This window comes from Marmota monax, unplaced genomic scaffold (genome assembly GCF_021218885.2).
Source record: "Marmota monax isolate L192 unplaced genomic scaffold, Marmota_monax_Labrador192_F-V1.1 WCK01_AAM20220418_F8-fsc00111, whole genome shotgun sequence".
NCBI classification, from domain to species: Eukaryota; Metazoa; Chordata; class Mammalia; order Rodentia; family Sciuridae; genus Marmota; species Marmota monax.
The window spans coordinates 6427369-6438711 of record NW_026695067.1 but is presented as its reverse complement, the minus strand read 5'-3'; the positions used below and the strand labels follow the sequence as shown (position 1 = coordinate 6438711).

Below are 11343 nucleotides of genomic sequence, written 5' to 3'. Positions count from 1 at the left end.
ACTTATTTCAAATATGTACATCACTGTGTTTTCTAATTATTACTGTCTAAAACACAAATATCTCTGCCCTTGGCTAGGTATCTGTTGAAGTTCACAAGCATTGGTCCTAACTAGCTCAGAATAATTTAAAAATTACAAGTGGATTATATTTCTGACAGGTACCTTATTATTTTGACTATACTATAATTTTTAGTATATCCATATTGACCTTATGTTTTAGTAATAGGCATCCCATTGAAATGGCAAAGAAGAATTCTCGGTCTCATGGTTATTTACTCATAACTGAAAATGCATTTTTTTCTTTCACAGAAAAGGAGAAAATAATTACAGAATTTACATGGTGTAGTATTAGAACAGTAAATGTTTTAATCAACTCTAAGCCCTGCCTTATAAACTTAAAACCTCAGGCAAGTTTGAGATTAAGAGCCTTATCTACAAAATAAAGACAGTCTGTCTAGGCAGGTACTATCATATGTAAAGCATATGATAGATACTCAAGCCTTATTTCCCTTTTATCCTACTCTCCAATTTTATTTTAAGACTATAGCAAGTTTGAAAACGTAGTTTTATGTTACCATGCAACTAAACAGCTATTAGAAAAAAGGGCCTGATAAAAATATTATTAGGTACAAAAAAGAAATTTATTCAAGGATAGTAAATAGCATCAAGTAACCTTTATATCACTATAATGTGCAGGGTACTTTATACATGTGTACACATGCATACGCACATAAATGCATCTTAAGGTATATAAAGTCCCTTGAACATTATAAAGGTTATACACAAACAAAATCTCATTTAATTCTCTTTTTTTCTAATTGTTTGTGTTCTCAGTTTATGAATGAGAAACTCAGTCACATTGCTTCCATCTCGCCTTCTCACACTTTCCACCTGCTCCTTTCTCCTCTAAGAATATAGTGGCAAGAATCCCTCGCTTGAACATTTTAAATGTAATCTTGCTTCACTTTCTATATTTCATGTATTCTGGTATATTGCAGAAACCAATAATGAGAAATTATTTCAACTGCTAGGCAGCAGGACCTATATAATAACTGACTTTGTTTTATACATTAGGTCATATTTGGATCAGATCCTTGTATCAACCTATTGATCCAAGGCACTTTAAAAGCCCTACATTGTATTTCCTGTATTAAATCACCTTTCATATTCCATATACATAAAAGATGGAAAGTGAAACAAAAGCAGTGTGGAGAACCCCATTAAAAAAAAAAAAGCCTTTAGGAATTGCATTGCATAAAAAAATCAGGACTAAGCAAAGATGGAGTGCACTGCACAAAAGTGGAAAAATTGATCAATAAGTACCAAAATGAGGTTGAAATTCCACTAAGGAAAACCCACTTAAATGAAATGTTCTAATGCAGGGGAAAACTAGCATTCCAGAGTGTCAAAGGAAGTCAAAGACTTCCTCCTCAAATCTGCAAAGTCCTCACCCCACCCTCACTCTCCTACTTTAAAGAGAAAAAGAAGGCACCAGAGATGAACTCCTCAAACTTTCCTGACAACAGATCTACAAACTTAACTGTGTCTATACTGATCTTTTCTTATTATTTATTTTGTAGTTGTGGCTTTGTTTTATACATTAGAACAGCATGCCTTTTTTTTTTTTTAATGTGGTGCTAAGGATCGAACCCAGTGTTTCACACATGATAGGCAAGCACTCTGCCACTGAGCTACAGCCCCAGCCCCTCTATACTGGTCTTGAAGCCTTCACTTCTCTTCCAGAGACCCTCAGAGTTAAGGCTAATTCCTCCATCTGTGCACAGGGATCTTGTGCAAACAATTCCTTCACACATCTGTCAGCATCCTCTACTGGCTCCTTTCCACCAGCATTTAAATGTGTAAAATCTCCCCATCTTTCCCCATGTCTCCTCTACTGACCTTTGGCTTCCTTCCCTTCATGGTCAGATCTACAGTGTCTATAATCAGTATTACAATGCCTCACCTCCCTCCCACTTCTCAACCCACTTTAGCCTGGATTCTGCCCCCATTACTCCACACAAAAATATTCTAAGATCACTAGTCCTTATTTTATTAGGCCTCCTAGCAACATTAAACCCTCCTTTTCAAACCACTCTTCCTTTAACTGATGTGAAACCTTGTTTTGTCTTCCTTCTCTGATCACTATTTGCCAGCTTCATTTTCTTCTCTACATCATATAGTTCTCTTCTCACTGTACCCGATTTCTAGGCTCTCCCATTCACTCCCATGGTATGACAGATTAGGTACTTCAGACCTTCTCTCCTGAACTCTCCCCAACTTCAACCTGTACATCCATTTATCTATATACTGGACACCCTCACTTGGGTATTTCATAAGATTCTCAAACACAACAAATCCCCCAAACTCATCTTCCCCCGTCAAACCTACCTACCGCTCCACCCAGTTCTAGGTAGAAATCTAGAAGCCGTCCTTCACTATTTCTCTCACAGACTTCACATCTATCAACCTTCTAATCCTGTTGATTCTACATCACAAGTATCCTTTATTTATTTGTTTATGTGGTACTGAGGATTGAGCCCATTGGTACTTTACCACTGAGCCACATCCCCAGCCCTTTTTATTTTTTATTTTAAGATAGGGTCTCATTAAGTTGCCTAGGGCTTTGCCAGATTACTGAGGCTGTCTTTGAACTTTTGATCCTCCTGCCTCAGCCTCCCCAGTCTCAGGCCTGTGCTACCACACCCAGCACAAGTATCCTTTAAATCCATGTATTTCTCTACAGTGCCACCACTTGAACCCAACTATTCTCTCTCTTCTGGACTGCAGCAACAACTTCAAATTGGTCTCCCAGGGTTCACTCTCCCCACCCACTCTACATTCTGCCAGTACCTTCAATAAAGCATAATCTGGTACTTCCCTTCTTTTGCTTCTTCGAATGCCAGCTCACTCTTATTTTCGATGGGTGCCCTTTTTCCTTTTTCCTATTTGCTATTCTGTCCCTCTCTTTTTTCCATACTCCTCAAAAGGGAACTGATATAGTCTCTCCCTAGGGAAATCTTTTGTTTTTGTTTTTTGTTTTTTTTTTGGGGGGGGTGTTTTGTTTAGGTTTTTTTTTTTTTTTTTTGTACCAGGGATTGAACCCAGGGGTGCTTAACCACTGAGCCACATCCTCAGCCATTTTTATTTTTTATGTTGGGACAGGGTCTAAGTTGCTTTAGGCCTCGCTAAATTGCTGCAGCTGTCTTTCAATTTGCAATCTTCCTGCTTTGGCCTCCAGAGCCACTGGGATTACAGGTGTATGCCACTGCACCCAACCCTAAGGGAAATCTTGCTTGATGTACCAGATCAGTTTACTTTCTTGTTGATTGCCTGGCATCATGAATCCTCTCAATCCTCTCAATGGTGTTGTGTCTCTTTCCAGCTACACTGTTAAGAGCCAAGGAGGCCAGGGACCAGGTCTCACATCTTTTTTTTTTTCTTTTTAAATTTTTTTTGTAGTTGTAGATGGATAATACCTTTATTTTATTTGTTCATTTTTTTTTATTGTTGGTTGTTCAAAACATTACATAGGTCTTGATATATCATCTTTCACACTTTGCTTCAGTGGTGCTAGTGATCGAACCCAGTACCTCACATGTGCTAGGCCAGCGCTCTGCCACTGAGCTACAGCCCCCACCCCAGGTCTCACATCTTTACCCTGCTGCTTAATACAGTGTCTAGCATATAGAAACTCATTATTATTTGTTGAATGGATAAATGATATAAAAGCTATTTATTAAAGAAAAACAGTCAAATTCCTTCCATGGCATAGCAGCAAAAAACAAAATGTCATAATCAGTGTAACTTTTCAAGATTGTGTAACAGCAAGCTATGGGGGAGAGGGTTGATGAACTTACACCACTTCACAGAAAATTAGGAATTCACTATGTAAATCTAGCCATGAACAGCTCTTTAATTGATGTGCTAATTTCTTAGAGATTTTCACATAGCAAGCACTATCTTAAAGGTAACATTACAAGTTAGTAGACTGTGATTTTCTTAGCCATGCCCACAGTGTCGGGCTTTTTAGTTAGCTCTTATTTGAGGTTGTTATGAATAGTGGCACTACAAACACTCTTCGTTAATAACTATTCTTTTTTTTTTTTTTTTTTTTTTTGGTACCAGGGATTGAACTCCTCGGCCCTATTGTGCATTTTATTTAGAGACAGTGTTTTACTTAGTGCCTCCCTGTTGCTGAAGCTGGCTTTGAACTCCCAATCCTCCTGCCTCAGCCTCCCAGAGCCATTGGGATTGCACACCACGCCCAGCCATTAATATCTTTTTTATTTCAAATTTTCTCCTTGAGGAATGCAAAACAGGGATTAAAATGTGAAATCAGTATTCCATAAGTAGGTAAAATGTGTCAATTTGGTGGGTGGGCGGTGGCAGAGATTGAACCCAGGAGCACTTTAACCACTGAATAATATCTCCAGCCCTTTATTTATGGATTGATTTTTTTGAGATAGGGTCTTGCTAAGTTGCTGAACTTTGAATTTGTGATCCTCCTGCCTCAGCCTCCTAGTTGCTGGAAATACAGATGTGAACAACCATGCCTGGCTCAATTTTTTAAAAGACACCCAAACATATCATATGAATGATTTATATCCCTTTCACATATAGCTAGGGAGTTATCTTAAAAAATTATATATATATTTTTTTCTAGAACCTGAACTCCTAACCAACATGCTATGCTCTATCTTGATTCTTTAAAATGTTTTTATAGTAGATGGACATAATACCTTTATTTTATTTTTATGTGGTGCCTCACACGTGCTAGGCAAGTGCTCTACCACTGAGCCAAACCCCAGCCCTCTATCTTGATTTTTAGTGGTAGTATTTTTCCTGTTTTATTTCATAAACATAAAAAATGCTATTAAAGGGGCTGGGATTGTGGCTCAGCGGTAGAGCGCTCGCCTTGCACGGTTGGGACCCGGGTTCAATCCTCAGCACCACATAAAAATAAAGGCATTGTGTTGTGTCCATCTACATCTAAAAAATAAATAAATAAATAAAATGCTATTAAATATAAAAATTTAGGACTGGGGTTGTGACTCAGTGGTAGAGTGCTTGCCAGGCATGCATGAGGCACTGACTTTGATCCCTGGCACCACATAAAATAAACAAATAAAATTAAGGTGTTGTGTCCATCTACAACTAAAAAAAAATTTAGGGGCTGGGCATGTGGCTCAAGCGGTAGCGCGCTCGCCTTGCATGTGTGCGGCCCGGGTTCGATCCTCAGCACCACATACAAACAAAAAATGTTGTGTCCGCCGAAAACAAAAAAAATAAATATTAAAATTCTCTCTCTCACTTTAAAAAATAAATAAATAAAAAAATTTTTTTTAAATTTATATAAAAATAAAATTTTAGATTTGAAGAGAATTCTGCTGCCATGTGTAACTGATTAGAACAAATAAATAAATTAATTTTTTAAAATAAATTTAAAAAAATAAAAAACTTAAAAATAGCCTTACTGATTTCCTCAAGTATGACAGGCTTTTTCTTGAGAGAGCTTGTTGTTTTGTTGAGGTAAACATCTAGATGGATCTGTATGATTAAGAAAATTAGGCTCCTTGGGTTTAATCTACCTAAGGAGGATTCAAGAGATGTCAATTATTCCAAATAATAATATGGGAAAAATCTGGATTTTTCATTGGAAACCCTAGAGAAAAAGAATGGGGCCTAAAAAAGAAAGAAGTGGGGGGCTGAGGCTGTGGCTCAGCGGTAGCGCACTTGCCTGGCATATGTGAGGCACTGGGTTTGATTCTCAGCACCTCATATAAATAAATAAAATAAAGGTCTATCAACAACTAAAAATTATTTAACAAAAAAAAGAAAGAAAGAAGTGGAATGAGGATCAGTAAAGAGAACTGAGATGAGACGCATCCTAGAAACAGGGCAAAAGATGGGAGCCTACTGGAAGTCAGGGCCATTGAGAAGTCTCCTACCACTGTAAAGAATAGCTATTAAATTTCTACAACCAAATATTTATATGTCAAATTTGAAGTTTTCTACTTTGTAGTATAGCCTTCATTAACTCTAGACCTTTCAGACAATTCGAAGACATCCAAACATCTTTGTGGCAAGTCATTTGGAGAAATGAAGGATAACGAATGGTACATCATAAGGCAAAAAGGCAACAGCCAAAGGAACAGGGGACCATGGACAAGCAGGCTGCATCATGTTCTGACCCAGGAGATACAGAAGCAACCTCAGAAATCTTTGGAGAACTTGAGGTCTCAGAACTTCCCATAGTGGTTGGAAATGGCCGTTGGGCCATTTTTATGCTGAAAGAATGACTGTAAACATTAAATTATTTGAGATTATCCAGGTCAGAAACTTCTGGGTTACATTCAAGTGAGAAAGCATTTATTGAGCCACAGTAAAATAAATTTGATTTATTAGCAACATTTGTCACAGACGCTGCCCTGATGTATGGTAATTAGCTTTCAGGACTCTGAACGCTTCTGGATTTTCTCCTTCCTCATCAGGCTCTACTCTGTTTCCTTTGCCAGTTGCTTCTTTTTCCCTCTTCCCATCTCTCATATATGGTGTACCTCAGGACTGAGTCTTCCAGCCTCTCCTCTTTCAACAGACACTCAGTCCCCTGGTGATCTCATCCAGTTTTATGTTTTAAAATGCCATCCATATGTTGACAGCTTCCAAATTTCTATCTCCCAGTCTCTCTCCTGAACTCCAGACTCCTATAACCCATTGACCATCTGCTATCCTCACTTGAATGTCTAAAATTAATCTCAAACTTAACATACAATACTACATTTCTGATCCTCCTCCCCAAAGCTGTACCACTCCTGGCTTTCTTCATCTCCATCCTTTCTGGCCCCAAATCATGGAGTCTTCCTTAATACACTTTTTCTGTAATCATGTCATCTCTAGGTTCACAGGCAATCCTATTGCTTTTACCTTCAGAATGTATCCAGAATCTACCCATTTCTACCATCTCCACTTCTACTATCCTAGTCAGAACTACCATCATCACTTACTTAAATTATTACAGAAATCTCCTAACTTATCTCCCTGCTTCTATCTTTTCTTCTCTAGCAGCCAAGGATTATCATTTTAAGACCTATATTATAAAAGATTACTACTCATTCATCTCCCTATTTCATCTGGAGTCAAAGCCAGAATTTGTATAGTGGTCTTAGATGACCTCCCTCCCCTCCCCCACTTTGAGCTCATCAAATCCTGTCTCTCTTGTTCTCTCTTCCAGCTGTGCCTGTACCCTCGCTCTTCCTGAACAAGCCAGGCATCCTCCCACTTTATTTTTTTTTTAAAGGAGAGAGAGAGAGAGAAATTTTTAATATTTATTTTTTAGTTTTCGGGGGACACAACATCTTTGTTTGTATGTGGTATTGAGGATCGAACCTGGGCCGCACGCATGCCAGGCGAGCACGCTACCGCTTGAGCCACATCCCCAGCCCCATCCTCCCACCTTAGACCTTGTGCATTTGCTATTCACTCTCCCTGGAAAATTCCAAAAAGCTTCTTATCTCACTTCCTTTAAATCTTTGCTTAAATATCAGCTTCTCAAATAGACCCTCAATGACCACCCTCTTCAAATGGCAATCTCCTACCAACTTCTCCAGTACCTCCTTTTCTTATTCTATTTTTTTCTCTTTTCCCTTTAGCATTTATCTCCTTCTGACATAATATATAATTTATTATCTTCATTGATGATTGTCTTTCTCCCTCCCCTGGCCACGAGAATATATAAGCTCCATGAAGGGAACATCTTTATTTGCCTTTTTCAATAATAGATCCCAAGCACTTAGCACCGTGCCTAGCCTGTGATAGGCACTCAATTATAATTTTTGAATGAAAATCTGTCCCCCTGCCAACAGAATGAGAATCGGAGTCCACAATTTTGTAAAACACAGGTACTTTCCTTTAGTCCAGAAATTGAAAAACTTTTCTTTAAAAGGTCAAATGGTAAACATTTTAGGCTTATAGGTCATACAGTCTTTATTCTAACTACTAATTTCTGCCCTTGGAGCTCCCAAATATCTAGAGACAACACAGAAACAAATAGGTGAGGCTGTGTTTCAATAAAACTGTTTACAAAAATAATCTGGCCAGTAGACTGTCCTTCACTGAGTCCTGCTTTAGACAAGACACATCTTTGTAAATCAAGTTTTTTCACTGACAGGCCAGGCTCTACCAATTGACAAAAACAAAATTCTAGAAAGTTGAATGCCAATGTAGGAAAATTACAGATTAGTAGCTTCTCTGTCTGCAGACAGATTGGGATTAGGCGTTCCTTACTCAAAGTGGCCCTTCAGTAAGATGTGACTTAGGGGGTTGGGCAGGAAAAGAAATCCTGGCATTGGCGGCTTTCTTGCTAATGAGTCCAGAGCACATTATCTGTGGCTCTGGATCATCCTCTAGAGGTTTCTAATGTGCAAAATAATCTACTTCTGAAGGCTTTTTTTTTTTTTAAATGCCATTAAATTCTTTGGTATTGATGATAAATTTCCTTGGACAAGTAAACCATTTTTACTTGTATCAGCTATTCTAAAAGTCAATAGACTGATGCAGTATATTAAGAAAATACTTGTTGTGCCAGAGGTATAGCTCAAGGGTGGGGACATATCTCAATGGTGGAGCATGAGGCTCTGGGTTCAATCCCTAGCATGACCAAAAAAAAAAAACCTTCCAAGGTCCAGGTCCTAAATTCCTGCCATTCAGGCTAATGATTCTCAATCAGGGACAGTCTTTTTCCACCCCCACCCTCACCCCAGAAATATCTGGCAATGTCTGTAGATATTTTTGTTTGTTGCAGCCAGAGGTGGGGGCTACACCGGCATCAGGTGGGCAGAGGCAAGGATGTGGATAAGTGTTCATACACAGGATAACCTTCTATGACAAGGAATTACCCAGCCCAAAATGTCAGTAGTGCTGAAGTTGAAACCACAATCTAGATTATTCTATGGGACTTTTAAACCACCTTATATTCCACTGCCAAACCAATCTTCCTAAACCATCAAATATACTCATCACACCTAAGCTGCAACAGCTCCAGTAGCTCCTCACTGCCCCGAAGACCAAGTCTCTTTTTTCATCATGGTATTTAGATCCTAAGTGATTTTGCTCACTTACACTTCTGTTCTGCAGCAGGAACTCTACTTCTCTGAAGTTTTCACTGGTACCACCCTCTGCGCCCACCGTCCTTTTACTGACACAATCCCCTAAACACAAGTTTTGGGAGGATCCTCCCCACATCTCTCCTCTGATCCGAATCTTACTCATTCTTTGAAGCCCACACATGCTGCACGCCTCTGTGCCACTGAGTCAGTCAGTCTGTACCTATCCTGGGCTCACTGGTTCTTAGATACATAGCTAATCCTTCAAGGTGCCCCTCATTAAACTCCCTGAAGGGGTCAGTACTGAATTTCTGACCTATTGATCTCTGTTTCCACAGTATAAAGTATAAAAACCGTATTATTGAAAGTTAAATGATATAACAAGCATAAGAACTCCCTGGTATACAGGTACTCAGAAAATGATAGTGTCATGGTATCTATAGAAGCATATATTCAGCAGTCCATAGAAAGTGCTTAATAAATTGCTTAAATATAGTTATGTGCTAAAGATAAAACACCATTCAGATTAGCCTGGTATTTGGAACTAGCAACAAAGAAAAACTTCCATCAGAAATCCTACACCAATTAACACGCCTTCGTGCTAGACTGAATCCAGGAGCAGTGGGTGTCACATTTTCCCAAAGTGGTGCCTAAGCCAACCTTTCTGCATTTAGCAAGTTAATGAACAGCTTGTGAGTAATTCTTTTCCCACCCCACTCTGGCCCAATTTAGAAGGCTGCCAATAGGATGTCAACATTCCAAATTTTCTACATTGCTGGGGACCCAGCTCTGTTCCCCCCAGATACTTCTGCTTTAAGCCACTAGAGGGTCTGATGTCCCTAGGGAAGTCATATCAATGGGGGTGAGGCTGTAATGTGGCCTTGGCCTTCCCCCAGACGGAAGAGAGCCTCGTTTCAGATCCTGTGAGAGGAGAAGTGAGTGGGGGCATCACATTTCCCAGCAGCCTAGGTTTGGCTTTTGGCCAGGCACTGAGTGGCAAACAAGAAGGAACACATTCCGGGAAGGCAAGGAACCCTGCCAACACGAAGGCAGCCCAGCATGCAGAGCCCTGCTGGGCGCCAGGTGCTCCTTGTCTCTGTGGAGGTCAGGCACGCAGAGGGATGAACTCTAGTTTCTATGGATTATGGTTTCAGAGGCTTTAACTGCCTCCCTCCCTCTTGCCTCCAGTGGATGAAGCGTAAGCAACCGTTAAATTTCAAACCTCTATGCTTTGGGGTCCAACTCATGCTCTCTAAGTAAAGTAGAAGGAGATAGTGTCACTACCATCCTGAAATCACACTGTATGGGGGCGGGGGGAGCCAGATTTCTTTAATTCTGTTCCCTGAGTGAGAACAGCCAGGGATTTTGTGCCCTAGAAGCTGAGCTCTTCACCCTTGCCCCTCCACCCTTACAGCCCAGACACACACACACGTGTTCTTCATACCTGACAGACCTTCAGAAAGTCTGGAGAGCCCTTGGAAATGCTTTCCTTTCAGAATCACTGCTGGCCTTTCCTCAGGCTTGGGGAGCGGGAGGAGCAAAGGGGAAAGGGATAGAACTATTCCTTGAGGGCTAAATGGCCACAGGAGCTGGCCTGGAGAGTCCCTTCTTCCATTGCACAGGGGGCGCGCTGGACTTGGAAGAAGCCTGGGCCCTTTTTCATCCAGCAAGGAGACAGCAGGGATCTTGCTCTGAGAAAGGAGAATCAAGTCTGTTACCTCTTTGGCTCCAGGTCTTCCTGCTGGACTTTGCTGCCACCTAGTGGGTCAGTTTTCCTCTCTTCCTGCTCAGAAAGAAACAACCAGCCTTGCATTGAGCTGGGGATCTGGCCTCAGTCTAGTCTTAAGACAAACCAGAGATCCTTCCCGGATACAGGTGTCTGGCCTAGGATTCCCTGACTCTGTGGCCCAGCAGCTAAGAGAAAGGACCAGCCAAGGGCTTCAAGGCCTCACCAGTGGGTCTTCTAATGACATGGAACCAGGTGGGAAGGCCATGGTGGGCTGGTCAGGCCTCTGGGATAGGGCAATTTTTGTTCCCAGCACGGTTCTCCTGGACTGAAGTCCTCCCTGGGCTCCCTTCATTCCCAAATGCCCTTTTCACCAAAACTCCTGCTCCCTGTGACCCCTCCCCTCTGAGTAGGGCTCACATTGCAGAACTGAGGCTTTGCCCATGTGTATGTCGTTATCTCCACTTCTCCAAATTTAAGGTAGTTATTTATCCCTTATAAAATCAGCTCATTCAA

The 11343-nt window shown here is 40.6% G+C and overlaps 1 protein-coding gene across 1 annotated transcript in view; it reads right to left on the bottom strand.

The window, feature by feature from the left end:
• The window catches only part of LOC124081730 (unconventional myosin-IXa-like), an 80679-nt gene extending 69905 nt beyond the window's left edge, over positions 1-10774 (bottom strand). The window contains exon 1 of the mRNA XM_058573832.1: positions 10546-10774. The gene's annotated coding sequence lies outside the window, so the exon portion shown is untranslated. The remainder of the gene's footprint in view (positions 1-10545) is intronic.
• Positions 10775-11343: the final 569 nt, after the last annotated feature.